This window comes from Mastacembelus armatus, chromosome 15 (assembly GCF_900324485.2).
Source record: "Mastacembelus armatus chromosome 15, fMasArm1.2, whole genome shotgun sequence".
Lineage (NCBI taxonomy): Eukaryota > Metazoa > Chordata > Actinopteri > Synbranchiformes > Mastacembelidae > Mastacembelus > Mastacembelus armatus.
In genome coordinates this window covers 22,238,157-22,263,849 of record NC_046647.1, presented here as the reverse complement: position 1 = coordinate 22,263,849, position 25,693 = coordinate 22,238,157, and the positions used below count along the sequence as shown (strand labels likewise).

Below are 25,693 nucleotides of genomic sequence, written 5' to 3'. Positions count from 1 at the left end.
GCAGGTTCCCCAAAGCATCGAGGTGTCAGGTAACTTTCACGCCTCCTCCTCTGAGGCTTGTTCAGACTTGTCACTGATCCTTCACCCTGCTTCTCAAACAACAAACGCCTTTTCCCCCCAGCACAGGTAGCGGAGAGCGATGCAGCACTGGTTTTTAATGCAGGTACCGGTGTCTCATCTCACCGACTCCTGTTCTTTAGATATCGACTCCTGGCAGACTGTCAAACTGGGGCATTACAGAACCACAGCGGTGGAAAGTTACTTAGTTCTTTTAATAAAGAAGTTGTGTGTCCTTTCAGATGTCTGAGTGTTTAAAGAGGTCAAATGATCTAGCCTGGCCAGGCAGACCCAGTCCTTTCTTAGTAAAAGAATGTGGGTCTGGACCCCCTGCCATAGAGAGGCTTTTCCTCCAGCCTCAAAAGAGCTGGGCCAACCACAGCCATTTATCTGCAATGGGGTGGGCTTTACGCTCCAGTCGTCCATTCAGATTTAGAAAGGCCTTGCACACACACACCGATTTGTTCTTAACGTTCTTCAGTCCCAAGTCTGCAAATCTTTCTACAACTGGCTTTTGCTGTTTACTCTGTTCAAAAACATGCAACAAAAACCACAACAGCATTTCACCAGTGTCTTTACTCCACCGCACACGTCACATCCTTCGTTTCGCTGAATGGAACATTCTGCGTCTATTGGCCTGCACCCTGGGATTCGATCTCTGCCGAAGAGATTCCAGACTGATTCTTCGTATAGAATAGAAAAACAGTTAGTCTGGCTGGGCCAGGCCATGATCCAAAATGTGACAGAAAGGGAGACACTGAAAACAGAGAAGTGCATCTGTTTCCTCTCCTGCAAATTACATGATGATCCTTCAGATTTGCCTGGTGACCCTTTGGAGGGACTCGACCCCTGGGTGGGAAGACCCAGAACTAAACTACCTAACTGTGTATAAAGTAATTGAACAGTAAAACGCTTTTACTGCAGGATCAAATAGTTTTACTGCTCAACACGTTCAAATCTCTGGTTAGTTGTTCTAAAACTTTGGAGCTGTACTGTGGAACTCGAGAATGAATGTTTGATGGTCTCTGCCTGATGTCAGTCTGATGGGGGGGGTGGGGGTGTCTACCTGTATACATGCACTCTGCTCTGTCCTGTCCCGGCTCCTCAGGTAACAGCGGTTAATGTAGCGTAGCTGCTCCGGCTAGCTGGACGTGACATCAGAGTCTTGGAGGAGGAACACTCAGCGTAACGGGAATGAAAGGACGCATTGTTACCTGCCCTACCTGAACAGAATAAACTGCTCTCATAGGGAACCACTGAGCTATAGCTCACCCCCCTCCCCAGGGGAAGGAATTTGAGGTCACACCACTGCAGGTATGCTGGGAAGTTTGGTGGGATGGAAACCCAAGCAGTGGGTTAAGACTTGCAGAAGAAACTGAGCTCTTTAAGGGCTTTTATGGAAGCCGTCTGGCTTCTGGGTATAATAACTTTTCATTTGGCTGGAGAGGTAGCCAGCTATAAAAACTATTATGTAAAATGATATTACACTGCCATGGCTGGTGGCTCCTGCAGCAGCCTGTATGAAGAGTTTAATAAAGGAAATACACTGAGTTAGGCTGTGATTGCTTTTATTACTAGGATATGTCTCCTCTCTGACTACAGGCCATGGATCTGTTTGGGCCAGTTCAGTGCAGAGCGAGGCAGTAACACTGCAAAGGTTAGGGGTTCAGCACCCACAGGGGCTACTTGTACATGTTCACTACATTCACCTTTGGTTTTCTCTGCTCCCAGCTGGTCCACGTTAAGAAGCTTTTCTCTTCATCATGTCTTTTTAAACTGAACTTATTTAGCGTTTCGAGATTTGGTTTGACCAACGACAGTTTGACTAGTTTCTGGATATTTTATGTGTCAAAAAACATGAACCATCATTCCTTATACACTCTGACGGAAGAAAGTTAACTGCCAACTTTAATAGTTTTTGGACAACAATGGAGGTCTACAGCACAGACCAATAAGCTGAACCAGGTTCTGGATTCACACACATTGCGTTGGATGGGATTTGAACTCAGTAACACACACACACGGAATCAGCAGCTGCTTCATATAATAAGGGAAATAACTTTGTCAACATGATTAAAGCTGCGACTGTGCTCCAAAGTGTCTGTTAGGTCTATCAGCTTTCAAAGCTCGTTTCCAGGCAGCTGCTGACCTTTCTAAGACCATCTCAGAGTCCAAGCTTTATAAACTGACTGGTCAGGTTTGCAAAGGTGAGAAAGCAGCATGAATGCCGTCTATGAGAGCTGGTCTGAGTGTGCTTTATGCCCTTATTTCATAGTTTCACACAGGCTGCTGTCGAGGGACTGAGATGGCAGTGCGATGCAGCCTGGAGGAGGCTGATCACTGTAGACTTCAGACTCCAAACGTGGACATTTACAGACAGACTTAAGACGTGGACAGAAGAGGAGTCACACAGGCCTATTTGATTCATGATGGTGAACCATGAGTGCATTCCACACACCACTGGTGTTTGCTGCCCTTCATCAGTAAACTAAAACCACTCGAGCAGCGTTTCATTGCCTTCTCTGGATGACAGCGATGTCACAACCTGCATTTCCACAACAGGACCCGTAGCCTGGAGCTCGCAAATCCTAAAACTATAGGACGGAGGAGGACAGTTCTGTTTTTCCACTGTACTTTACAAACTGAGAAAGGATAAGTGTGTGTTACTGAAACGTTTTTAAAAATGTGGCAGCTTCGTCCACTCTACTGTTGTCCTCCCAGATATACACGTGGAAGTGAAAAGAAAACGCAGTTGCCTTCATGTCAGTGTGTTTTCTGTAGGCCCAGGTAACAGCAGCAACCCTGTGAGCAGCCCCACAAAAAAAACTGTTGAAATTCAATTTAGTACCACAGCCTGAGAGGTGCTGAAACGTAGCTTCTGCCTCTAAGTGGTCAAGGAAGAAGCCGGGACACTGGAGAGTGCACTTCTACATTCATGGTGAAATCACTGTAGGTCAACAAAAACCTACATTTCTGCTGCCTTTTGTCAAATATTCAGGGCCGGTTTTCAGGTTTGCAACCTGACTGATTCACAAAGACCTCCTCCAGTCTACAGCACGATGGTCCAAAATGTTAAATTAGTTCCAGAGAGTAACTTTTAAAAAGCCAGTACTTGTTGGAAAAGGTTTCCTAACATTAATGAGCTGTACAACTTGTTTTGGACAGAAACTCTGTGCTGCAGCTCTAATGGAGTTCCAGCTCCTTGTTTGTCCACTTCTAATTTAGTAACTTTACAGCTCCTCAAAGTACTGCTAAAATGCTGTAAAATGACACTGGACCCTGCTAGGAAGGGGGTAGTGCGGAGCACAAGGCATTAATAATCCTCCCCTCCTCCCTGGACGGACCGCAGCACGAGGGGCCAGACATCAATAATCAAGCCTTAATGCGTCTCCTCTTCCTGCTCTGCAAGAACGGCGGCAGACTAAATAAACGCCACGGAGGCCTGATTGGAGGAGCGGCGGAGACCGTCAGCTCCTGAGCTCTACAAACAAATGCTGTAATGAGGGAGATTGAGATCAGCACGAGCTGAGAACAGTGAGGTGGAGGGATGGACTGGGGCTGTCTCAAGGTGAACGCGTCACTGCTACAACTGGATTCATTTTCTATTCACTAATTATTCTTTTAGTCACCATGTCAGTAAAAAATGTCCAGAGCCTGAAGCCTTCATGCCTTTTGTTGTTGGGCCAACGAACAAAAACCAAAGATTTTCTGTTTACAATGATGTAAAACAGAGAAAAGCAGCATCACATTCCAGGAGCTGCAAGCAAACTATCCTGACCTCTACATAATGAAGAGATTTTATTTTACGACACGGAGCTGGACAGAAAACGAATGAAGGCAGGAGAGATGATGATGATGACTGGCACAGCAGGGCTGTCCACAAAGCACCATGGGAACAGAAGCATGAGTACTAGATTTTGTATTCTTCCTTGTGTTCCTTCTATTTGTGGAATAAGCTCGAGGTTTTAAAACTAAACTGAGCTACACTCTGAGGATGTTTATTGACCTGTATCAGTTTCCATATTGACAAACTGACGCCATTAGGAGCAGATGAATTGACTATTAGCACGTGATTATGTGACAAGTTTGACGTGGTGGCTAACAGACCACAGAAGAAGACATACTAACACCTCACAGGAGAAGAAGTCAACATACAGTAGCCTGCGTGTGTCAAACCAGGCAAAAATGATTTTATCTTTCCAGAATCTTATTTCCCCCCTTTTCTCTCTCTCCATTAACTTGTTCTGTGTTTTCTCTCCTTCTTTCTTTCCTCTTTCTCCATTTCCATTTGTTTTGCATTTCTTTCTCCTGTTCTCCATCCTCCCCCACCCTCCTCCTCCTCCTCCTCCTCTTCGTCTTGCCCCACTGTTTCTCATTCCTCCTCTCTCCCTCCATCTTGGCCCCTTTCCCTGTCCCCTCCAGGGGCCCCTCCTTGCAGGCGGGCCTCTGGGTGCTGCAGCAGCCTCCCATTGGTGTCGGCGCCCTGCCCGACATGCCTTTCAGGGCCTGGGAGACTGCAGCCCAGACTTTCTGGCTCCACTGCCATTGTTTGCTTGGCTGCTCTGCGCCTCATCCCCAGCAATGGATTAGCATAAGAATACCCAGAATAACCCAAACCGTGGTGAGCGGCACTGCAGGCCTCTTCCTCCCTGCATCTTCTGCCTCTGGTTTTCCTCCTCTTAATCCTCTTCATCATCCTTACTTTAATCCCACAAATGTATCTCAAATGGTTTTTTTCTACCATGGAATTTTAAGCCATTATATGTGGCCACAGCTGGAAGTGAACCCCAAACCCTGATAGCATCTATCTTTTTTTTTTTTAATTGTTTAATTTGGGCGGCTGAAAGAAAAATGTCACAACACACTCATTAAAATCATAACAGTGACTGTATACAACACTCAGGATTAGTTAATAGGCAGAAATTAATCAGCTTGGATTATTTAAACCATGTCGACATCACATGTTTACTTGTTCCAGCTTCTTAAATGTGGGTTTGCTGTTTCTCTTCATGTTGTTTGCTGCATATTGGGCACATATGGTTTTGACTGGCTCTTATAACTTGTGACGAGCATCATGTTCATTTCACGCTATATTAACAAAGGCTGCTGTTGACATTAAACACACTTGTTGTGTTTCCAAAGACAACAATCATCTAATTAACTTTTAAACTGCAAAAAATAAATCAACATCTGATGATTATCAGCTCAGATGTGAAGTTCTGACTTTGCATGTGATTTTTGAGTGGATTTATCAATGGTCCGATCTGATAAGCCCAATTTGACTCAGTTATAACCAGAGCTGCAATGACTCAACCAATCAATGAATCCACTAGTTAATCATCAGAAAAATATCCTAAATAATATCCCCAAACCTTTGAGGTGTCTGGGCCCTGCTGTGGCTGTGCACACACGTGCACAAAGACACACACACACACACACACACACACACACACACACGCCCTCATCTTATTTGTGTGTGAGCGAGGCAGAAGTGAAGCCTAACTGCATTAGAGCCTAACATGGGATGTGCAGAGCAGCTGCAGCTACAAACTGGAGGAGGGACATTTACGGCGTCAGTCTGTGTTGGATGTATGATGTTACAGCAGCACAGATTACCCAGCATCCACCAGGGAAACACGGGCCCAACGTGCAAACTGAAAACAGTATCTGTCAGTTTGGATCAATGACAGCCAATCACTGAGGGTGAATAAGGTATCAATGCTGCCGACAGACTCCGACCTGGGACTTTCCAGCTCCAGAACCGCTCAGACGTTCCACAGGACGTGACAGCCTGGTCACAAAGTGACCGATAGAGCAGGACGACATGTTTCAGACCCAGAAGGTGTTTTTAAATCGCTCTAATCGCCACAGACACGGGTCCATCCATCATCTGCAAAGGGCTGCCTTTGTCCTACAGCTGAGTCATAAAACAAACACACTCAGAACATAAAACCACATTATGACCATAAATCACACTGATGAGTAAAGTGGACACTACAGGACTGGAAGGTTCCCAACACAACCCTTCCAGTAAAACCAGTTAGTTCCATTAAAACTCAGATAGAAATGCACAACTGGTGCGGAAGCAGAATCAGTCGTTTTTCAATGTGCTCAGCCCGGACCGGAGATGGGCCAATCAGTGTCATGTACTTCTGGTCCTGATCCGTTTTACACTCAGCGACGCAGGCGGTAACATCACACCAGTTATAATGGCACCAGTTATAATGGAGGAAAAAAGGCGGTGGACTGGACATACGGTCCAAGGAAGGACAGCTTCATACAGAATGCAAGGAGAAAGTGGAAGAGAAGATTTACACATGTAGTGAAACTCCACGGTAGGGCCTACATGAGTCTAATACGCATAAACGTGTTGGCTGCAGTATAAGGTTACTGACTGAAAAATAAATTTGGCTGAATTCTTAAAAAAAACAAAACAAAACAAAAAAAAACCCTTTTTCTGCCAGATTCAGCCCTGAACTTAACACACACCCCCTGACCTCCCCCATGAAGATGTGCTATATACAAACCGGTGTCACCCACCCCTGAAGTTTCCTTCCTAAGTGATGGTCTTACATGTTTAAACTCATAAAGTTCAACACAGAAATAAATAGAAATGCAATGATATTATTGGCCACATCGCCCACATTTACTCTGTATCACTCCCCTTCCTCGTCCAACTCTTACTGGAATGTGGGAACCAGGTAATGGAAAACACACACACACACACACACACACACACACACACACACACACACACACACACACACACACACACACACACACACACACACACACACACACACACACACACACACACACACACACACACACACACACACACACACACACACACACACACACACACACACACACACACTACATTCCAGGAAATCACAGCGTCCTCTGTGGTCCGACTGTGATCGCCGATTCCGGTCGTTCTTTTCTTTTTTTTACCCAACTACCATCGATCCTGAGTCCGAGGCTATGAGACTCCATACAGTGTGCAGAGCAAATCAAACTCCAATGCCGAGAGTCATTTACTACGTCTGCAGAAGCAGCAGCTGCCAGCAGGCTGCACTGGTCTGATCCCAGTATGAAGGAGTGGAAACTGGAGAGACTGGAGCACAGACAACTTTCCCCAAAGACATAAAAGTCAAATCTAACTGTAATTGCAGCAGACAGAACATTGGCCCTGTGTGAGTGTGGGCATGAGTGTGGGTGGTCTGGTCCTAGACTGGACTCCATGAAGGAGGGCCGGATGGTTTCATCCACCGTGTCGTCTTGGAAACTGCAGCCAGGCCACAGAGGCGGCTATGGACGATAGAAACGATATAGGTGGTCCTGTGTGTTTGTCTAGTGCATTTTTTGTGTAAAGATATAAAAAGAAACAGAAGAAAGTGAAAACACAGAAAGAGGAATTAAAACAGAAACAATAAGCTAAACACCAATTAGTCAACTGAAAGTCGATGCATCAATTAACTGATTGGCAAGAAAAACAATCAGCAGCTCGTCTGATGAGATTTTGTTTTTTTGTTTTTTTATAAACAAAAGTTTTCCTGGTTCACATTATTTTAATCTGAATATTTTTGGTGGCTATGGACTGTTTGGACAAAACAAGAAACAGGCCTAAATACTTTAGATTCAGCTTAAGGTGGATAATAAAATCAATGGCACATGAAACAGTAAAGAAAATTGTTACTTGCAGCCCAAGTTTCCACTTCCAAGAGTTTCTACAAGCTCAAAATGTCTAAAGCAAAGGACAGCTGCAGAGTGACAAGTTCAGACAGGAAGAATGGCATCTGATGCGAGGCAGCAACAACAGGGGTGTGTTTTATTGTGTGTAGCGTCTGGGCTATAATCAAAGTGCATCGGACCAGAGTCACAACTCATGTAACATCTCTCAGCCAGAACACGGTGAATGAGTGAGTGTCCAGTCAACAGCATGAAAAGGCTTCTCCACTTTGGAGCTCAGGTCTTCTGTTAAAACTCTGAGCAGCGTCCATGGATTCCAGCTGGGAACTGTTGCTGCATGTTGTGCCATCTTTCTCCCCCAGTTCTGCCCCTTAAAGGCAACAATCTCAAAAATAAAACTCGATTCTTCAGGTCCAAGCTGAGAAAACCCACTGCCTGTTTTCCTGACAGGAAAACATGTGACACCAGCTGAGGTTAAACTGGAGGAACCAAACTCGTGAAGTGTTAGCGCTAAACGGGCTGAAAATGCTTGCTAGCTACCTCGATAACCTGTAATGGAAACACTCCATAGAGACTCCAACTATCTCCTGTCCAGAAAAGAAAAAACTTTCTTCCATGTGAGCTGAGAGGACATGTTGGTAGCAGCCACAATGTTTGTTGACACCAGCAGTCCACCAGTTCAGTCACGTGTAGAAAAACTGCAATTGTGAACTGTCATTTAGCGTAAACACACCTGATACTTGTCCAATCCAGAGGCTACATGTGAATGGGAGACAAAGCTTGGTTTGAGCTTGAAAGGGGACCCCCTGAGTAAAGGTCCATCTTCCTGTACCTGCCTTCCCCTGCCCCACATTAGTGTCCTGCATAGGGTCCATGTCACAGACGTCAAGGCCACTAAGGACTTGATGAGACCTGATGATTAGCCTCTGCAAACCCTGCTGGTATTTTACTCTTCCCAAAGTGTCCAACACTAAACTTTCACCTGGTTGATTCATGGGACAGGGGCTCCCCTCCACCCCCAAACACTGCCTGGGACCGGCTGTCAAAATAAAAGCTTTTTAAAGTAGTTTTTACATTTCTAGGCCTTCTGTAAACTCAGGGGGGAAATTTGTGACTGAAAACTCACCACAGTGACTCATAAACCAGTCAGGGGAGTGTCTGAGGAATTTATGACCTGCATAGTTTGTGATAAACAGCAGAATCCAAACAGTGTCGGCTGCTGGGGGAGCATTCACTGAGCAGCAGTACAGATACCATCAACGCCACAACACTCACCCCCCTCAGCTTCTTTTCTATGCACTTATCATTTTAGGTCCGTATTTTTGTTTTTTACCCATCAATCCACCCAACCAACTATTTAGCTGCAGTTTAATCCAGTTAGTCTTATCACAGGTTTGCTCTAATGTGTCAAACAGTGTGGTCGTACAGACATGACCTCGAAAGTTTCTATTTCTGCGTTAGGCCACTGTAGATGAGGAACTGTTTAGTATCTGATCTGTTCATGAGTGCATCAGTGCATCAGTCATAAAGTAAAATGATTCATCAGGTTTATAATTGTCTGATAACATACCAGACATTTCTTTCATGTTTCTGAAAATAGTCACAATCTACACTTACTGACGTTAAGAAGGCTCCTCCAATCCAATACAACAGTCCGGCCACAATATTTATGTTTTTAACACTCATAATGTTCATGTGTATCTAAAATGACATGTACCATAACAGAGGACTGCATCCAGAAGTTCATTTTTCATTTCAGCGTAACCTCAGACCTCTTCTTTTTCTGTGGATAATCTGCCTCCCGTCTGAAACGGTCCAGACCTAAAGCAGTGGATGTCGCTGGCCCTGTCAGGGTGCCAGGCGGTGCTGTAAGAGGAGCCGGGCTGCAGTGTGAGCGAAGTGTGCAGGGCGGGGGCAGGGCTGCACAGGGACATATGGGAGTGATTTTAGAGCTGCAGACAGGCCGGCTCTGTTTGAAGGTCTGTCAGCGTGCTCTGAAATGCAGACGCTTGAGTCACCTCGTTCTGAAACAAAGACCGCACTCCGCCTTGCTTCAACATACGGTCACGTACTGCTAGAAAAGTCATCGACAATGTCAAACTGCCCAGAAAAAATACTGACTTCATCGCATCTGATGGTCTCTCCCTGCAAGTTCCACTGTTAAAAAGCTTCTGAATGCTCCTTAGGTTGCAAAATGACAAACAGAAGTGCAAACAGCCACTGCACGTCATTTTAAAAGTGTCTCACAATATCAAACATTACGTTTAGCTGTGTGAGACTGTTTGCAGCAGAGTGTCCAAGCTAGTTTCAAAATAGAGCTGCAACAATTAGAAAGGTGATCAATTGACCAAACATCACTGGGTTTCACACTGATTATCAATAACATGTCTGCAGCACCACTGAAAAATCTTATTTATTTAGAAAAAAAATTGTGTTCTGCTCACTGTTTGAACCAGAAAGAAAAAACTGAGAACAAAACTAATTCATGGACACACAAAAGGTTTTTTCCTCACATCAGTGCGGGACTTCACATTTTCCAGACCTTTTTTCTCTACACTCCGCGTAGAAAACACACACAGATCGACTTTCATGCTCCCTGCAAGGTATGACTTCACCTACAGTATATCACACACAGATCCAGACGCAGCCTTCAGGCTCTGTGTAATCACCGCTCTTCCTGCTCTCCTGCACTGTGGCTATTAATCAAATCAGAAGACAGCTCAAATGACCCACTCAGAGACTGCAATTAAAAGCCAGGAAGCCTCCTGATTGGCCAGTACTGCCTTCAGCCCCAGGGTCAAGGGTTAATCTCCTCAAAGAGCAGGAGGGGGATGGGATAATCAACTTTTAGAGAGTAATCACCAGTGCTATGCACAAAAGCAATGTTTGTTTATGTTTTGTGTGTGTGTGTGTGTGTGTGTGTGTGTGTGTGTGAGACAAACTGAGCAGAAATCCAACCAGGAAAGTTTTTGATGCAACCAAAATAAACATCTGGAACTGAGCTGGAACAGTGTGTATTGTGTGTGTGTGTTTCCATACCTGACTGGTGGCTCCATGGTACAACAGTGTGTGTGTCTGTGCACAGCTCCATGGGAAATGTAGTCACGAAGCAAAAGTCAACATCACAGCCACCAACCTGAGGAACAAAGACAAACATATACTTATCAGCCTGAGACAAACATCCACCCAACACTGATTATGTTCTTTATCTGCAGCTGGATTTTCAGCCACATTTTGAGACATTGGGCAAAAGAAAATGCAAATTAAAGTATATTTCCATCCACTACTGTGTGGATATTCTTCTTCTTTCCAAATCCAAAAATGAAACAGAACAGGAGTGTAGTTAGTTACTGCTGTCAGGTGTGAGATCCGGTAAAAATGTGAGAAGTTCCCTGAAAGCAAAACAATGACAGGAGATGTGGAACAACAAGCTGCTTGCGTCTCTGGAACAGAGATAAATAAAACAGCACCAGTGTCACTGAGATGTCGATATGGCTGCAGAGGAAAAGCTTATATCAATGTTTTCTCTTCACTAAGAACCACTCACTCAGTTCTCAGACATATTTTTGCTTTTACAGTGATTTGGTTACTACACAGGTTCAACTCTTATTAAGAGGAGCTGCGCCACAATGAAATATAAGTAGTCCCCAAAGAAACTCATGGAACCTGTCAGAATCAAGTGAACGCACTTGGGAAAAACCCTAGAATCACAGAAGAACTGATGATGGAAAGCAGTTAAAACTCTTAGAACCTTCAACAGAACCTTTACGACGACCCCTCAATCAGGGGACAAGGGAACCACTTAAAACTTCTTACATCCCCTGAACATCCTATCACAGACTCCTTGCATCCCACTCAATGACTGTGGGTGGCCCCGTCACCAAACCCTGGTCCTTCCTAGAACCACCTTAAGGATAATTGGGCACCCTGGAAAGACTCTTGTATCCTCTGATGTTACCCAAGCCCTCTCAAGGACCAACAGAACCCTCTCCAGGACTCGTGGCCATGGGTCTGCTCCACCATTAGCTCAGGGTCAATGCCAGTGTGTCTGTGGCTCGTTGCTATTTGTGAGGAGAGTAGTGGAGGACAGAAGCCTTTTTATTTGACAGCACGGAGCTCCTCAAAGGAGCCTTTATTTAACGAAGGAGGCCGATGGCAGGACAGTGAGTTAATATTCACACTCGGAGAGCAGAGGGACGGTGGAACACGGCTGCTGGTTTACAGAGTCTGAGCACAGACACAGACCAGCAGCCAAGGAACTCCTGACAGTAGACACGAAAGCTGCTGCACATGTGGATGAGAAAAACACTACTGGAACTCTAGGCAAACAGCCATCATTACTTATTTACACAACAGCGCTCAAACTTTTTCTAGCGAAGAACCTAACGGACCTGCTGCTGTCACCACACTAAATCTTCTTCTTGACGAGGGACAAGCATTGGATTTTCTTTTTTCTAGACGCTGCTGATCATTGAGGAAGGTTTCAGTCCTTATGGTGTCCAGGTTGGAGTCCCCGCCCCCCTTGTATTTGGGAGAGTTTCCAAAGAGCTTTGCTCACAGGTCACACAGAGGAAGGTTGACTATTATTCACCAACAGCTGAGTCACAGGAGGCTGGAAGAAAAGTAGAGGAACTGCCTGTTTTGCAGCAGAACCTTCCACCACAGATCCACAAAAACACTGTGGGCTAAAACAGGATGATCTTGCTCTGCTGAGGTCAAAGGTCAAAGGCTGTGAGCAGCAGCTCTGAAACAGAGTGTGAAGGCTGTGAACCTGCCTCCTCTGGATTTACACTAACTCAGCCTGCTGCTGCCAAAACTAACACACTCAGCTGCGAAATGTAAGACAGTGTGGAAAACCGTGCTGATGGCCTGGCCACCACCACCTCGTGAGTGTGAGTGTGAGTTCGGCTCCACCCCGGGGGATGAAAAAAATAAATAAATGACAGCGGTGGGGATTCAGGCCTGAGCTATTCTAGAGCAGACGAGGAGAAAATAGATGTCCGAAGACGGGGGCTGACGGCGGTCACGAGGCTGGCAGAAAAAAAACAGCTGCTGCCTCTCCGTCCGGCACACACAGACGGAAACATATCTCGATTATGGAGGGAGAGGTGGTGCCAAAAAAGAGACAGATGGAGGGAAAAACAGATCCTCCTCTCCCACATGAGGATGGCCTGAAGTGAAACACAGACCTGCTTTAGATTCCAGCTAGGTTTACAGTAAAAAAAAACAACAGGAGGAGGAGGCAATGTTTCAGCTGAAATATGAATTATGCAGATATTATACAAACAGGGAAGAGAGACAAAGACATGCTATGAGTATTTAGAATTTGTCCTCCAGCGAGCAGTTTGTGACACATCCTGCCTGGTACATTTATTTATTCACTGCAAATGTCACAAAGAAAACCACAGGCCGAACATCAACCTGTGTCCCAAACACCGTGTGGAGCTGCAGGTGAAGGATGTGAAGTTACTGCCGGTTCAGACTGATCACTGATCAGCACATGGCGCCTTCACGTCACAGAAACTACGTGAGAGCAGCAGTCCAAAAGAAAACCCACACAAATGGCTGCCACTCAGAAGGGAAACAGTACGGTATTATTTGAACCGCCCACTCTCAAAGGCAACTTACCAGCAACCTGGCACACCTAACTATTTTCAACAGACAATTTACAATCACATGACACAGAGAGGCAGCAGATCCTTAGGAACATAGGAAACTGATGGATTAATGATCAATCTATTCTCTGACCAATGTTTGAGAAACAGACTTAAAAGTTATTTCTATGGATCTGATCTAATAATTATCTGACGTTGAACTACATTTTTCACACATCCTTCACTGAATGTTCATTCCACCACTGGAAACTGAGGGAGGAGACGTCTGGTAATGACTTTACATCCACCCACCAACAACCACCAGTCCAACCTTTAAAAGGTCAATAATATTAGTGAATTCCTGTTTCTACTGCAGTATGCAAATACATAAACCTGCTTTCATTTTTTTCTGTACAAAAAGTTGTTTTGTCCAATCAAATCCAAAATAAATAAATAAAACAAATAAAGCTCTGAATGCACAATGAAGGAAAACAACAACACATGGTCCCATTACAGTAAATGGAACTTGATTATCAAAGCTGATGCACACGCAGCCGTTTCTGTCCATCAGTTATTAACTCAACGCTAAATGAAAGTTGCTCCCAGCAGCTGAGTATGACCAGCATCCACGGAGTGTCAGCAACAGAAAATGGCCCTGGATTAATAATGTTTTTTCGTTTCACTTCTGAAATCCCAAATAATGTTTTCACAGTTACCAGAGCAAAGCTCGTAGCATTTAATTCTCTGAGAATCAGCAAAATGGAACAAACCAAACTCTCAACTCTCAACAATTCCCACCTGCTCCTCTACTGTCAGATCTGAAAGGCAGGAAAGTGAAATCTGAAGTTCAGACTTTGGCAGTGGAGATTTTAGTCCAAATGCAGACAAGGAGGGTGTTTGGTGTCAGAAATGGAGCTAATCTGATGAGGGGAAACTTGTTTCACCGCATTCTGTCATTTCTATCGGCGTATTCAATACTTGGGGTTTTTGCTAATTCAAAGTGGCCCTTGAATGAAACCATCTGGGCAGACTGAAGCCTACCATCCAGTCAGATGATAATGAGTGCTGATCCAGTTTCAGTGGGAGTTCTGGGCTGTTTACACCGGGAACAAAACAACCAGGTGTTTAAGAGTCAGTCATGGATTTGGCGTCATGCAGCAGATAAGCTCCATGTCTGATTTGAAGCGTAAAGCGGCTCTGAGGCAGCTAACGGTAAATGTTAAATCCCTGCACTGGCTCATGTGTCAGATGAAGGTGTGAAAGCTGCGAGACCAGCCGTCTTTAGTTAAGGCAGGCAGAAAGAGACAGGCAGGCTGAGATGGTGAACACAGACACAAGTCCACGCTGGGACTGACAGCACAGCTCCGGAGTCCGGCTCACGTTCAGCAGCTGCGGTGCCCAGATGTCAGGTTTATCAGCAGTGGAAAAAGGTTTTTGCTGATGAGCAGAAACTTTCTCTCTGCAGGAGCTCAGCTTGATCTGACCCACGGTACTCTCGTCATTTCTAAAGGTTTGGACTTGACAGAACTGATTGCAGACACGGCTGTGGTCAATATGAAACCAGTCAGCTCACCTGCAGGAGAGAAGAGGTGTAACCCTGCCCCTCTGAAGACCAGGACAGTGTGGCAGTTTTTGGCATCGTCGTGCTGCCACCATTCAATTACCTGATTGTCTGTGGCTACCACAACATCATCTCTAAAACAACCACTGCGGCACGCACACACACGCACGCACACACACACACACACACAGCCCTGTGGCTTCAGCGTGTGCTGGCAGGACATGGAAGCACAGCGTTCAGGTTCTGATCACAGCAGTTAAAGCCAGCGGCCGTCACTAAACCAACAGAGGAAGACCGGGGGGGGGGCAGAGGGACGAGTGCAGAGGCTGGGACGACAGACTCATGCCAACAAAGTCAACCAGCAGCCAGGGCTAATTGAAATTAAAGACCAGAAACCAGGAGAACTGGAGGGGAGCAGTGCTGCATTCACAGGACCCAGGCAGAATGGAAAAACACAGCCATGGTGTTTGTGTGTTAGACTGACCGTATCTCATGGATGCAGCCTGAAGGACAGGACTACATCCTAGAGACTACCAGCCTACCAACAAGCTCTCAAACCTCTCCTCTCCCTGTTCTGATGGCCGTCAGTGTTTCCTACTGCTCATTTTCACTACTTCAAAATGAGCATCATTTAGAGCAAAGCTGCAGCTAATAACTGCTTTCACTACTGATTGATCTACTGATTATTTTCCCAATTAACTGATTCCATGTGCAGCCTGTGTCCAAGGAAAAACATCCTCATATTTAAGAAGCTGGAAACTGAGAATATTTGTAATTTTAACCTTTTACAATCGAGCTCAGTTTATGACAGAGTAGAACTGTCCAGGCAACAGTTTTTACACAAACATACAACATGTCTAACAAATCCACAGACACCTGACCTCAACACACAGCTGACGCCTCCTCACCACAGACCAGTGGTAAAGCCATGAGAGGAGGAGGGGGTTCAGGAGTCAGGGGGTCAGGATGGAGGTCAGGGGCCACCTCGACTTCAGAGGAATCACTGCACAGATCAGGCAGGAGGATTATCGTGAGAATCAAGAATGAAAAAATTAAGGGGCTAATTTACGGCGCAGAGGTAAGAGATGCTAATCAATCATGTTTTTTATCATTTATTGATGTAGTTATTTTTTGATATTGATTAAATTACGACTATTTCACCTTCATAATGCAGGTGTCTTACACTTTGTCATTATTACCTGATCTGGATCTGATTTCATGACCTTTCTTGTTTAGTAACCACATGTTGTGAAGTATGAAAGTAAATTACTTTGCATTAGACGACTGATGGAGACCAAACACTGGACATGACTGCGGCCAAAACAACCAGTTCCGGTCGCCACCGTCAGACGACTGTCAGCTCTTGTTCTGTGATGCAGTTTCCTTGCCAGTGTTTTTGGACCTTTAGACAAAGACCTGAACCCTTCACGTTTTTGAATTCCTGAGGAATCTGTCATGTTCGCTGCTCAGATGAGCGCACACACACACACACACACACACACACAAAAAAAAAAAAAAAAAAAAATCACACATTGCCACAAATAATCATCATATTTTTACAGCAGTTTGACTTGAAACCGAGGCAGAGAGCGTGTGCAGCACCGACAGACTCCATCTCCACTCCCTCCATTAGAAAAAGGGCATGTTTTCTGTCGGACTGCTGCCGCTGTGCTGAGGCCATCTGAATTATTCACCGGGATGGGCTGGGTGTATTTAAAGTAGAGATCAATACCATTAAAGGACAACTGGAGCCACATGGAGACTGTGCCGACCTTCAGCTGAAGTCAGGACAGTGCGGGAGGCGTCTGTTGGTTTGGCTGCAAAAACTTACACCCAGTCTGAAAACATGAAACCGTTCTGGTACGTACTGAGCTGAAAGTACAAGAATTACAAGGTGTGTGAACCGGCCCAGGGGCTAAAAGTGCAGCACAAGACAGAACAGTACTGATACAATCAATTCATCCTATTTTGTCCAATTGATTTTTTTTTTGGAAACATTAAAGGTGATACCTTCAGATGTTTGTTTAAACCCTGAAACCCCTCAAATATTGATTAGTAATTTGTCAGTAATCAAGCAGTTGTCCTTTCACTAATCAATTAATCAACAGATCCTCTCAGCTCTACAGAAAGTAAAGATCCAGTGGTTTTACACAAATCTTGCTTCCAGGGCTGAAAAAGAAATCTAAACACAAAAAGCTCAGAATGAACAAGTTACAGAACCACCGAGCACAGACGGACATGTTTGATTTCTGAGACCGGGGCTGCTCCTCCGATTGGGTTGTCTCTAAAGAGTCAACGCTCCTCGAAGCAGTTTCACCTTTGCCACACATCCAGGAGAATGAAAACACAAGGTGCAGGATATAAAATATCTCTGCAGGGGTGGAGGAGGTGGAGAATCGCCCTCTGTGTGCTCAGCTCCCATTTACTGCCTTTATTTATCGGCAGCAGAGAGGCTGGACGTACGGCGGAGGAGGAGGAGGAGTAGAGGGGTGGATTGCATGTTTTCCTCCCCGGCGCAGCCACTCTGTCTCCAGGCCGCCGGGGTGAGGAGGAGGAGGCGGAGGGAGGCGAGGTAGAGAGGAGAGCTGGAGATGTGAAACCTGATCTCCTTCCCTCCTTCCTCCCTCCATCCCTCCTCCACCTCCTCCACTGCCACCTCGCCAGAGAGCCTCCGAGACTCCCTGAGAAATCTGATCCTCGGCCTCGAGACGGGAAACACACTCCAGGAGTGGGAGAAGGACAGGAGGGGGGTAGGAGAGAAATGGAGGGAAAAAGTGGGCAGAGAAAAGGGAAGGAGGGATAGAAATCGAGCAGAGGAAAGAGGGAGAGAGAGAGATCCCTGAGCTCAGCCTCCAAGACTGGAAACACTCCCAGGAGAGAGAAAACTGAGAAGGAGCAGCCGAGGAGGGAGAAACAGAGCGAAGGGAAGAAAAAAGTAAGGAAAAAAGAAACAGATGGAAAAAGGAATCCTGCAGGTCAGGACTGCAGACGAGAAACATTCAGGAGAGGCAGAAAGAAAAGTTCCTACAGGAGATACCTCAAAAAACAAAGAACTTTTCTATATTCAACCATTTTATAGTTTAAATCTGAGCAAAACACCTTTTGGAAGGTATTTCTACTAACTGCTCTAATAAAGAGCCAATAAAAAGTGAAGAACAACAGAAGAAAAAGAACAAAAGGCAACATGAAAAGGGAGAAACCTGCAGAAATTCTCATTCATTCACTTTGCACATTTGGTTTGACGTTCAGGTTGTTGTTTTCAGCAGCAGTGTGTAACGCCTGTGTGTGAAACTGAGAACAACATCATCAGGAAATTCAGAACAGAATAAAGAAGAGAGGGGCCTGGAAAGAAAAGGAGGAATGCAAGAGAGAAAGAAGAGATGGAAAAAGTAAAAGCAGTCAGATCTGTGCAGAACAGAAGCAGGGTCAGCATTAAATTGCTGAGCGTGAACCATTAAAAGTAAAAATGTGTGTGTTTGACCTGTTGCCATCAGTCACCAGCAAATGACACGTCCAGCCTGAAAGCTGCTCACAATAAACCAACTTTACAACCAGAGGTTGCGGCTGCGCAGCAAGAATTCACTGCCATCACAACACGCAGGGAGTCGTGCTCCTCTGGAATGAGCTAATACCCCACACCTGCAGCAGCAGATCAGTCCGATTAAGGGGCCCAAAATAAAACGCTCACACCCAACCAAAACATGGCCCCCAGCGGGGCTGGGACCAAACTGGACAGCACCTAAAACCTCCACTCCTGGCAGAACAAAGCATTTCAGAGGCCACAACATCCTAAACACACTTCTTTTTCCAAACGAGACGTTATATCTGACAACGTCCTTATGCGGCCGTGGCACAAACCGTAAGAGTCCCGGTCCAGAGGCCGGGGCTGAACAGGGTGTCACTTTCTAAGGACTGATGTGCAGACTGGGTGACACCACACACTAATCACTGACGTCTAATCCGAGAGTCTGAGGCTCAGTTAGAGTGATAAATGGAGGATGGACAGAAAAAGAAAATGTGGTGAGTCGTCTTAAACCTAATGCTGCTGCCACAACTGGCTTCTGCCATTTCTACAGTTTCTATTATCAGTTTGAGCTGGAGAGTTTTTAGTGTCGCTGAAGAAAATTCATGTTCTTGTCAAATCAATTGAAATTGAGTTTATTAAATCATCTGAAAAGCCCAGCTTCTCTTCATTTTCTCTAATATGTCAAAACAGAAATCAAACAAAGAGAAAGGCTGAAAAGAATTTGATGGAATTTATGATGATAAATCTAAGGTTTTGTTTCTGATTCTCATCTCGTTAGTGCAGCTCTAAACCAAAGGCATACCAAATAATCAACTAAATAACTGTCAGAATAATTACCGATGAAAACAATCACTGCAGGCCAGCTCCCAACAGCGAGGCAGAAGAAATAAAGGAGGAGGACATGATGTGAAAGGAAAGCGAGCAGCAGGAGGCAGAAGGTGCTTCAGGGTTTGTTTTGTCTTTTTGGTGAAACAATCCAAGCGTCTCCTTCTTTCTCTGCTTCTTTCTCTCCTCCCTCTAACTGGCCTGCTCCCCGTCACTCACTCTTATTTCGGTAACAGAGATCCTGGGCTTGGCTGAGGAATGTACAGCTGTCTGGCATATGGATCATACTAGATTTTAATTTCTAACACCTCCCTCCTTGTCTCTGATACACCGCTTCTCACCCCCCTCCCTCCTGCATGGGGAAATGGAGAAAAGGCAGTGCAGGAGGCTGGCAGACCTCTCTCTCTAAGTCGAACTAGAGGGAGAAAACACACCACGTGTCTTAAACTATCCTGAATATTCCTCTGCAGCTGAAGGGCCCAGAAGACAAGTCCCTGCTGCACTAGAGCTCCTCCTTTGCAGACGGAACGGTGGAAAATACAGAACGATCTCGACTCGTCTGTCATCAGCCAGCGAGCGTCCTCTGTTTGCATTTTCTGCAGGAATCATTTCAACCGTTTTTACCTCTTAACAGAGCAAGTCACTGAATGAGACATTATCCTGCAGGGTTTCTACATCAGATCGACATCTAATTTATTTGCCTAACTCCGACTGCTGAGGCCTACTGGCTTCACATGAGCAGGAGCCTCCGTCCCGTCTCCTCCATGTCAAGAAGTGACTTTTAATGCCCGGTATGAACAAGAAAAATTTGTTTTATCATTCACACAGGTGTTTTGGTTAGAGCTGAACTAATATGAACCTGACCTGTCCACAGTTATTTACTGTCCAGTCTGCAGCAGCACTGAACGGGCCCAGGCTGAACTAAAACAATGCTGCTGCCTGGTTGTTCTATGCACAACACTTTTCTGCGTACTAAGACGAAAACAACAGCACACTGAGCTCATGACACCAACCGAATAAATCTCTCGGCTGTGAAAACTGTTTTTTAATCTCCAAAGATGCCACATTTACATAGTAGAGCTCTATGATGCAGAAAGAAAAGAGATTTTAGCTGGAGACAAAAATACAAGTGAAAATGCTGCACTGTGATTGAAACGCTGACGTCACTGCAGCAACAAAACAGGAACCTCGAATGTGATGATTCTTCGAAATAAAGCGAGGAACAGAGTTTCAGAAAGGATCCGTTCACATAAAAATGAAAAGCAAAAGCATCCAATCCTCACGTTTGTGAAACAATGATCTTTAACATGAAAATCACTATTATCAGAAGAGTCTCCAATAAATCTTGCACTGACTGTTGGGTGGTTAAATTTACAACTGAGCATCATTTTGTAAACTCTCAATCTGTAAAATGACTTAAGTCACAAAACGCAGTATTTCCTTCTCTCATATTGTAGCAGAGAAAGAAAAGACTCAAGTCAAGTTACAGAACCTTGAATTTGTACCTAAGTGCAGCACTTCAGCCCAGGAGCAGCCAGACCGACACAACACGCAGGTACAGCTTTGTTTACTATCAGCAGACAAACCACTTCCTGTTGAGACTCAGCCCGCTGAGCTCAGACTGAACCAGTGACCACACTTCATGACCTGTAACACACAGAACCACTGATGTCTCACCCGGCAGCTCAGGCAACTGGTCTGGTTTTTCCTGGAACTTGAACTGGTCAATCTTGAGACCCTCTTTAGTTTCTGATAAGGTTTGTTTTCGTGAATACTAGTGATTAACATGGGTACAACAGATTTAGACTTTAAATGACAAATTCAAACAAATCCTGAAATTAACACGTCAGTGGTTCATAGACCAAACAGGACCAGGATTTAATATTAATAATAATAATACTGATTAACATCAAACGCTCATGATCTGGTTTTTACTTTATCCAGTCGTGGTTTCTCAGTTTCACATCGTTCAGGATCTGGACTGTCTGAACACATCACTGTGGACTGAGTTTATACATTTTATAAACACTTGGAGTTGGAAAACCCCAATTTGAAGCTGCCAGAGTAATAAATATAAACGTAAAGAAGAAAAAATATAAAGTGGCAGGAAAAGAAAACTTTAAGTAAAAGTACAAATACCTCAAATTGTACCTTAAATGTAGTATTTAAGTTAACGTCCACCTCTGGTAAATAGAAATGCATAAACTATCTGAAATGAGCGATGCTAACCTAATGATAAATTACTGTTAATTCAAATTAAAGCAGCTTTGACCATTTTCCAAACTTTAATGTCAGAAACACTGAACTTGTCCAGGTTTTAATGAAGGAAACAGCTTAATTTAGGAAACAGCAGAATAAAAACATCAGCTTCAATCAGACTGAAGCTGACGAAGCTAATGAAGCAGCTAGCAAAAAAACTAAACTGCTAACCCACAGTTTACACCTGAGCTCGCTGCCATCGTGACTTTAGTGACTAGATCGTTAACTATTGATCAGAAACTGATCACATTGGTATCGTATTGTGGACTGTAGGCAGTTTGTGGGAAATGCTGTAACTTTTCTCCAAATAGAAACGTTAGCTAACCGAGGAATGTGGCTAACAAGAACTGAAACAAAAATAACAACAACTAAAAACTACACCGTTAAATCCGGTTTTTATTGTGTCTGAGGATGTGCTGGACCTGACCGTCCGTTTTTAACCCAAAACAGCCGAACCTGGCGCTGCAGCACAGTCCAAACAAACTTTTTCCACGGCGGCAGACATGGGATGGGATGCGTCTATGTCTTGGCGCCAACGCATAAGAAAATCAGTTCGCCGAACTCCGACTTCTTTTAGTTTCTACCACCTACCTCTAGAACACACACGGTACAACGTTACACACACGCACGACACCTAATGCACGTACACACCTGAGTACAAATGCAACGCGTGTTTTCAACTCGACAAACCGTAAACACGAAGCATTTCAGCCCGACACTGCGCTTTGCTCCAGCGCATAGACGAAGCCCAAAAAGTCGGGATCAGACCCGCTGGCTGGGAGCGAAGTTTGGGATTGAATCCGCCTCACCTGGTCTTTGCTTCCCCCGTGGACCTGGGCTCCTCTCGACGCTAATTCATCGTAGTACGCGAGGACTCAGACTCCCAGCAGAATAACCGGACAAACGGTGTAATTTACCCGTGTTTTGGGGAATTTTGTCGGCGTCGTGTCCTCGGATCCTTCGCTCTGCGGTTAGTGCGTTGATGGAGCAGCTCACCAAGATCGTTTGTGCTGCAGAGGAGGCATCACTCTGGAGCGCAAAACAGAGCTCAGAATAATCGGTCAAAAGACGCATGCGCGTTTATTATTTTGTTTTGTTTATTTATTTGATTGAAGATGAATATAATTAACTTACTCGTGTACTACACTCATATATATTTTAAAGTATTTGTACTTTACCTGAGTATTTCCATTTTGTGCTACTTCATCCTTGGACTTCACTACATGTCAGAGTGAAACCTTGGACTTTTTCCTGCTCTACATTTATCTGATAACTTTAGTTCCTTTTCAGAATCAGATGGATCCAACAAAATACAGACTGATCATCAAACTTTATTGATCCCTGAGGGGAAATTCCCAAGATACCCAGCAGTATGGAAAGTACTTCAAATTAGAAGTATATAAGGTAGTTAACGTCAGCTACCCAGCGGTATATAAAGTACTTCAAATTAGAAGTATATAAGGTAGTTAACGTCAGCTACCCAGCGGTATATAAAGTACTACAAATTAGAAGTATATAAGGTAGTTAACCTCAGCTACCCAGCGGTATATAAAGTACTTCAAATTAGAAGTATATAAGGTAGTTGACGTCAGCTACCCAGCGGTATATAAAGTACTTCAAATTAGAAGTACATAAGGTAGTTGACGTCAGCTACCCAGCGATATATAAAGTACTTAATATATTTTTACTTTGTTTCATGTATAGAGAATACATATTATAATGTCATGAGCACTGTGAATGTGTATTATGTGTATAAAACATGTCTTTCCTCGATATATTCACAGGTAAAATTCAAATAAACTGGTTAAAATCATTACACAGATCAAATCAAATTAAACAGATCAGATGTGGAAAACAGTGTTTAGCTCAGTGCTCAACAAAAGGCTGAAACACTAATGAAACCATTTCCGGTAAGACCCAAAACACCTACCACAGGTACCTGCAATCACATGACCAGCACTCAGCCAATCAGATAAATGCTGATGCTTGTGGAACAGGGCGCTAAAGGTCCTTGGCTGAGTCTAAAATATGTAGTTATGTTCGGAGACAGAGTGCGAGCTCTTTATTTTTTCCTCCTCTGTGCTAGTGTTAACCGCTGCAGAAAACTGAGGCTTTTATTTTGAAACCAACATAAAAGCCCAGGCGCCCTCTGGTGTCAGTTAAAATGATGGGACATCAAGTCTGCAAATTTACTACAGATACTATTTATACTACTAATGGTACTATTACTACAACAACTACACTCTATCTGTCGGTCTCTCTTGTTTGGGTGTGACTGTTGTGAGTAAAATTAAACTCATGACATTTGTCCTGACTGTGTGTCAGAGTTTCAGAAAACTGGTGACAAAAGTTACTAAAGTTACTAACTATGAACTAAGGAGTGAAAGAGGAACTTAGTTTCACAATAATGTGAATAATAAGATGTTTTTATAGAAATAGTCTTAACGACCCTGCTATAAATGAGAACTTGGATTTTGTGACTACAACTTTGTTCTCAGAAAGTAAAATGAGTCCGATGATCTTTTCTTCAGGTTTCAGTTTTGTTCCTGTCAATTCTTCTGCTATCTATCATGTCTGGCTTTAGTCACATGACTAGAAACCTGAAATATCCATTCTTGTTACTAACTCTCTTAGCTCCGATATATTTAGGTACAGTTTTCATTTAACACATCAGGCTGTAGCATAAAGTCCAATTTTCAGCACAAAACAAACTAAAGCAAATCCTTACAGAGAAAAGTTTTCAAATGTTTGAAGTTTATTAAACTTGCAACAAATACATTTTTCAGATGATTAAAACGAGTGAAACAAATGTGGGAAACAACTCTTCAACGCCTTTCCCTCCGTGCTGCCGGTCAAACTGTGGCACCTCCAGCTCAAAAACAAAACCAGTTCACACGCTCATAATAAACTCATAATAAACAGTGGGCTCAGGGCTTCTCAGCTTCTTTGACACAAACTAATCCTGACGGTCGACATGCTGTGACGAACTCTTGTGCATGCACACATTCACTCTCTGAAACACACAAACACACACAGAGTGTATAAAAACTGTACACCAGCACAGAGACAGTGCCAGTCACAGGCTGATTAAAGGCACCAGACTCTGCAGCAAGAAAAATGTGTCTGAGTCTTTTCTGCTCTAAATCACTTATTCAGTGAAAACGAGGCCGCGTTCACACTGCACACGAAATAAGATGTGTCTACACCGACTGAACCAGATCAGATGTTTTTGTTGTTTTGTGTGCTCCGCCGCTTTAACAGAACATAAAGTTATGTCCACATCCCAGCTGATGTTCCTCAGTCCTGTTCTTCCCACAGTGTGAACAGACCAAACCAGATCTGGGTCACCTGCATATGTGGTCCTAGATCCGATTCCTATCCGATGTGTGAGTGTGCGAGCGCCCTCAGAACGGTCAGATCAGAATCCATGTGGTCGTTTTAACGTCTCCCTCCTCTGCACATGTCGCCTGTCGTCATCATTCAGTGTGGGAAACACCAACATGGAGGAGGGGGGGCAGTGGAGAGACCAGGACGCTTCACATTGGTTGGACATTTATGGAGAAGCTCCTGATGGAGCCAAACTGGAAGGAACATATGGGAACCCAGCAGCTTTGGAGGAAACTGGGCACAAATGATGTTGTTGTTCTTCACATTTCAGTTCAGTCTGTGCATGGTGGCAGTTTAGGAGCTCAGGGGGTTCACACCGGAGCCTGGTCCATGTCCCTGACTGACACGGATCAAACAGCAGGTCTGATGGAAACAGCAGGAACCTCTGGGATGTGGACACGTGGAGCAAACATTTAAAATGAATGAAGTTTTGTATAGAGTTTAGCTGCAGTTCCACCAGAACCTGCTAAACATTTGCTGCCTGTATTGAAGTGAATAGAAAAAACCCCCAAACATCCTTTTAAGAAAACAAGGCAATAATGTTCAGCTCTCAGAAGATAATTTCTCCTCCTCTAAAAAATATCAAAGAGTGAGAAAACAGATGCTCTCTAAAGAAATCAGCATTAGTTCCTGCTTTGGTGGTACCACCAAGAGCAGAAGAACCTCCTGGGGGTCACCAGAAACTAAGTAGCACCGTGGAGCAGAGCTGAGCAACTGAGAACATCAAGTTTCAGTAATTTCTAGAAATGATTCAATATTTGAGCACAAATGCTGAAAACTCACTCGTACCAA

At 44.3% G+C, this 25,693-nt stretch overlaps 1 protein-coding gene and 1 long non-coding RNA gene across 3 annotated transcripts in view; one reads left to right on the top strand and one right to left on the bottom strand.

Annotated features, from left to right (window-relative positions):
- The window catches only part of LOC113131743 (bone morphogenetic protein receptor type-1A), a 38,444-nt gene extending 15,940 nt beyond the window's left edge, over positions 1-22,504 (bottom strand). For both annotated transcript variants that reach the window (XM_026309354.1, XM_026309355.1), the window contains exons 1-2: positions 22,324-22,504; positions 10,789-10,885 (exon numbers count right to left, since the gene is read on the bottom strand). The gene's annotated coding sequence lies outside the window, so the exon portion shown is untranslated. The remainder of the gene's footprint in view (positions 1-10,788; positions 10,886-22,323) is intronic.
- LOC117152723 (uncharacterized) lies at positions 3,415-5,280 on the top strand. The gene is made up of 2 exons (XR_004463222.1): positions 3,415-3,625; positions 4,480-5,280. It is a non-coding gene; the product is annotated as an uncharacterized LOC117152723 (long non-coding RNA).
- Positions 22,505-25,693: the final 3,189 nt, after the last annotated feature.